The sequence below is a fragment of the Podarcis filfolensis genome, assembly GCF_964270895.1.
Source record: "Podarcis filfolensis genome assembly, chromosome: 12".
Lineage (NCBI taxonomy): Eukaryota > Metazoa > Chordata > Lepidosauria > Squamata > Lacertidae > Podarcis > Podarcis filfolensis.
In genome coordinates, this window is record NC_139614.1 from 40,420,238 (window position 1) to 40,426,237 (window position 6,000).

Consider the following 6,000-nt stretch of genomic DNA (forward strand, 5'->3'; position numbering starts at 1 on the left):
GTGGTAGGCAGAACCATTAACACCTAAATATATGCTAATACATACCTTCTTTATTTCGGTCCAAAGACCCACAAAAGCATTCTCAAAAGCAAAATAAAACAGAAATGCAGGGAAAGGATTCCAAGGCAGTCACTATGTTTTATCCAGAGCATGTAGGTTTCTATTTCTTATTACTTCCGAGAAGAACATATCTCCAAGGAGGTACTTAAGGTAGAAGGTTTCGGATTTTCCAGTTAAGTTTACCAATAGGGGTTTAATTAATTGATCCCTGGCTTGTTTGAACTGCTCACAGTGTAGTAGGATATGCCTCATAGAGTTGACACCCTGAGAACATAAGCAGAGCCTATTCTGGCAGGGTATGCCAGACAACCTGCCATTTAGTACTTCTGATGGAAATACATTTAGTCTGGCTTTGGTGAATAATCGGCCATAGTTAGGTACAGACAGATTCATGAAATACGATGGTAACTGAAAATCATGGTCATAGTGGATTCACAGGTCCACATGTTGCATAAGATCTAGAGTAAAGATCGCTGCTTGAAATATCCCATAGCCTCTGCCTCAGCTTGAGGGTAATATTGTAGCCCACATGATGTAAAAAGACTGCCAATTTGCAGTGCAGGGACAGCAATCCTTTGCAGACATGATTTCCAGACAGGGCTGTCACCATTCTTGGAGAGGGCAGACACCCTGTCCTTTTAAGCTGCTGCATAGCAGACAGCACTCTGACATGTGTTTTTACAACCTTGGAGCAAAAGCTTCACCTGTTGATTGCCCACCTGCCCTTTACCTGTCATCATCAGAAGAGCCCAGCAGGGCAAAGGTGGCAACCCTATTAATACAAGGATTTAGGGGGGTTTTTTTTGTCCATCTCCCCCCCTCCTTTCAGTACATTGTCTTAGTTTGGATCCATTTAGCATCCCTCTGTTTCCTCTAATGCCCAGTGACATGTTTTATTATGTAATGCTCTGAAGTTGGCACTTGTGCTCAGTAGTCGAATGAGATTTGAGCCCTCACAAAGCAGGGCAGTAATGTATGCATGGACTGTGCCAGCGCAGAGACTATCTGTTGTAAAAATGGCTTTGATACCTTCTAAGCGGAGTTAGCTGCCAAAAATCCCGTAACAATGAAATATCATTTCAAAGCTGCCAGGCCCTTCCACCACCCCCCCTTCCGCACCCAGCTCTCCATTCCCCAAAGCTCTGTAAGTACAAGGAGCCCTTAATGAGGAGCTGAAGATCATTATGTATGCAGGTGCAAAATGACAATGACAAGGATTTTAAATCAATCTCTCCCCATTATGCAGTCACCTGCCAGCAGTGAATGTTTCACCCCTTTTATTTCAAGCTGCCAAATGTCATGGGGGGTCAGACCTGTTAGCACAGCATTTTGGGGGCATTTCCTAATCAACCTTTCACATAAATTATGACCTCTTTTGTTTCCCCCGCTGACTGAGGCACTTTAGCTGTCACACACTCTTTTGTAAAAGCTCTGTTCTTCCATTACACTTGTGTGTGTGTGTGTATTTCTCTTATTAACATTAAAGCGAGCTGCTAGCGACGATGTGTGCTTTAAAAGAAGTCATGCAAGCATCCGGAGATCCTGTCCATAGGACAGCGATTTTCAAAATGCATCCGGGAGAACTCTGGGATTCCGTGGAAGAAGATCAGGAATGACAGGCCGGCACCAGGGCATTGCTACAGACATATCATGGCATCTCTTTCTCCTCTTCTCTGGTTGCCAGGGCATTTCCAGGCCCAGGTGTCTGGCCTAAAGGGTACACTCTGCTCCCTTTCCCAATTATTAAATGGGAATTCTGGGAGCTGGGAGCTCTGTTATTTCTCCACTGTGCAGTAGGAAGAGCCTGCTTACTGTCTGCCTTTGTGTGTAAGAGCGAGTGGATGCTGGAACGCTTGGGATGAAAAGTAGCTCTGAGAATTCCTCCTCCTAATAATCTTCGGCAAAGCCTTTCCCCATGAAGTTTTGCAGGGATGCATAAACTCTCGCCGAAGGATATTGTTACGCTCACCCTGCTTCTTTCAGCTGCTGGATTCTGGCAAGTCCCAGAAGCATAAAAATTGATTACATTTTAAAATGGCCACAGGTGACATTCTTTTTTATTTGGGCTCATGCTTCATTTCACGTTGAGAATAACCGTCCTCGAAGTAATTGTGCATCTCCTGCCAGCCAGTGGGAAATGAGTTTCATAATGCTCTGGCATTATGCAGGCTGAGGCTTGAAAAACATATGGCGCAGTTCTGAAAAGATGAATCATTCCGGTGTGCCTTGGACCTTAAACTGAGGACTCTGTCCGTGTCCATCCTCACCTAGTCAAACTGCTCTGGCAATAGCTGTAAACCTGTTGGAGGCCTAAATTGATGGGGGAGCTCTGGAATAGCTGGAAATCTTGCCCTCCTCCCTTCCCAGAGCCCTCAAGGATGATGGATGCAAACCACATTCTCAAAGATATTAAATGATACCTTGAAATCAGCTATTCTCCAGAGTAGGGGAGTGAGTAGTGGAGCAGAGAGAAAAAGGAGCTTAGAGCCTCACGTTACTACATATGGACTTTTCCATTGCATAGATACACACCACACATTTAAAACACATTATTCCACCCCAACAAAAAAATAATGGAATCCGTAGAGTGTTGGGAATTGTGTGGGGTAAAGTGTGGTTCACAGAATTCTGTTTGTGTGCGGGATGTATTTTTTTAAATTATTCCACCTTTCTCCCAGTGTAGGACCCAAGGCAGCTCACAACACAAATTAAAAAGGGATGCAGCTAAAACAGAAGCAGCAGCAGCAGCAACAACAACAACCAGTTATTAGTATAAAAAAACCCCAAATATTAAAAACAGCACTGAATCAAAACCAAACCATTTAAAAGCACAACAAAGTGGCAAGGAAATATTCAACAGCCACCGTTAAAAGACTTGCTGCAACAGCCACTTAGTGGCCAAAGGCCTCTCTAAGAAAAGAAAAGAAGTATTTGCTTGCCAATGAAAGCAAAGGCAGATTGGGGACCAGCCTAGTCTCCTGTGGAAGGGAGTTCCACAATCTGGGAGCCCTGATCCTGAGACATGGCGCTCTTTAAGCGTGCTGAGGACACGCAGCCTCAAGACTACATCTAAGTCAACTTTGCTAGGGCACAAGTCTGGGGCCCTGCTGCTGGGGGTAGAGCATAGTGGTAGTCACTGTGATGTCTTTTGTTACCTTAAAAAAATCTTTTTACAGAAGTTGGACTTGCTGTGTAGCAAAACTTAAGTTGTGTCTTCCGCCTTCACTTCCCCAGAGGGTGGTGGGTGGCTCCTTTCTAGCACAGGTGCTGCACCCCCAAAATGAAGGGCAGCATTTGCACAGAAAGGCACCATGCCATTGGTCCTGCCAATGTGATACTTCCTACACATGTTGCTGGATCAGTGATGGAAGCAGAGTTCCTGGACTCAGATGCCTCTCATGATTCTAAGAGATTCTCCCTTCCTTCCTTCCTTCCTTCCTTCCTTCCTTCCTTCCTTCCCTCCCTCCCTCTCATGCCTTTTCATTTAGCGTGTGGCTCTCTTTCTTAAGTCACCCAGGGCTGTTATTCCTTTTTGCAATGCACTGCTGTACAGTACTGTATGCATACTGTGACTTACAGGGGGTGCATTTAGTGAATGAATGGCCGTAGCTCACTGAACAGGGTTAGACTAGAAGGCCTTTTGTTCCCTTCTAAATGCAGAGTTTCACAATTTGTGATCTCCAGCCCCATCTGCCCTCTGCATCCCCGCTTTTTCCAATCTCCTCTGTGTTCAACAACCTCTGATGCTGCCAGCCCTTTTATGTAGTCTCCATCTGTCTCACACAGGCATTACTACCATGCGGAGTTAATTCTGCTCCAACTTCTAGGCATGTAACTTTGCTGTATCTTGACTGTGGATCTGGTCTGGCTGTTTCTGTTATCTCTTTGCTGGGGAGCCCAGACAGCCCTCCTTTTATTTCCTCCGCAAAGCCTGTCATACCTGTATCATTGCTAGAGTCATTCCATTGTTCTCAGGCTCAGAAACTAATAAATCCTTTAGATTTCTGTGGTCAAGTCGTGGGGAGTCAGGAATGCTTGATCTACCCAGCTAGTCAAGATTTCCAATATTTCCCCAACAGCTATTATTAACTGCATGATTTTAAGAGTCTGGAGGTTAAAAAGAGAAAACAGATGAGGAAGAAAAGAGCCAGAAGATATAGACATGAGTTGGCAGAAAAGGGGAAATTAATAAAATTGAGGGCCGAGGCCCCTGGTTAAGCACTTTCTTTAAACCACGCAGACTTCTTTGCAGTATAAGCTGAATGTGCATATGGCAAACCATTTGTGGGAATCTTCCTCCACAATCTCAGTGCACACATGGATATGCTCCAAGGATGTTCCCTTAAAGTTCATGACATGCCTCACACTAGGGATTGGGGCTCATGGTGGCCACCAGTTTTAGTGTGAGTAAAAGGATGGTTCTATGGTTCTATGTACTCCAAAGCGCTTGTGCAACTCACAACTGAGGAAAAGCCTCATATGGTAGGTTCAGACACATTGCCATGGTTTTTGTCGAATTGCAGGCCTTCCAGCAGATCAGCCTGAGTTATTTTGCTGCCTAATGCAGCAAGCAGCAAATAGCACATGCACACACACACACACACACACACACACGCCTGAGTCAAGTTGCATTGAGTGCAAGACTGACCATGTTGTTTTGCTACCTGAGATGAAGAATGCCACGAGCGCCTGGGAGTAAGAACCATGACACCTCAGATCAGGTGCCTGAGGCAACCGCCTCATTTTGTCTAATGATAGGGCTGGCTCTGTCTTCCAGGAACTGGACTGGAGCTTTCATCCATGGACCAGTGCATCTCTTGGGGGAAATCATGGGTCTCCTTAGGCCTTAGTTGTTTGATTGGCTCCATGCCTTTCCTCACTCCATCTGAACTGTTATTGGCCACTCTCCTCTCCTGCCCCTCTCTAAATGTGTCTTCCCTACTTCTCACAAACACCAGATGAGATGCTCAACTTGTGTCTGGGCTGTCCCTGATAAGACTGCATCACTGGGGCTCATATGACTGAACACACACACATGGAAAACTAGCATGCCAGGGGAAAGGCTAGGCTAGAGTCCACCTTAACATCTAACTTTTCAGTGCCAGGATTTTGTGTGTGTATTGTTAAGTTGTGGGTGAACATATCAGACGACACAGCGATTCTTCAGACTGCTCTTGTTTATTCACAGGCCAGAACAGAACTGGGCTGAAGGGTTCAGCCAACCTGCTTATATAGAGCTCAACTACAAAGCAACAGTAACAACTTTCTGCAACTACCCAATCACTGAATGTCACTTTTAATTCCTTATTTGCATATGTGGACCTGAGTAAAAATTATCTACAGTATCCCTCTGCTGGCCCAGGGTGAGAACTTCAGTACATATTGTGTGTGTGTGTGTGTGAGAGAGAGAGAGAGAGAGAGAGAGAAAGAGCGAGCGAGCGAGCGAGCATTCAATTACACAAGCCCCCACTGCAGTCTGAAAAGCACAGCCCAAACATAGCTTTGCCACTTTATTGGCGCTTTGTAAGAACCAGGTCTTTTTACAGTACAACAGCTCAGCACCTTTGCTCCTCATTCTGTACTTGCCTGTTCCTATAAGCCTTTCCCCTGGTTCTTTAGCCTGCTTTGCTCTCCTCCTACCTGGCCTGCCTTTGGGGAGCTGATTTCATCTCACCTTTACTACCTCTGATCTTCCTTCACCTGTTCCTTAGGCTAACTCCACAGGCAGGCCAACTGACTGTAAAAGGCTCAAACTTACAACCCAGATCCTTCTTCCCTCTTGCTGAGAGGCCCCGACTCATCAGTTGTGTGACAATCTCATTGTGACAAGCCAGCTCCTACCAACGCCAGATTAAAAGATTACTGCCACCTTTCATTTTTTGATGGCACGGGTCAGAGTATTTGAGGAAACTCTGCAGAAACATCAACAACAAAATGGAT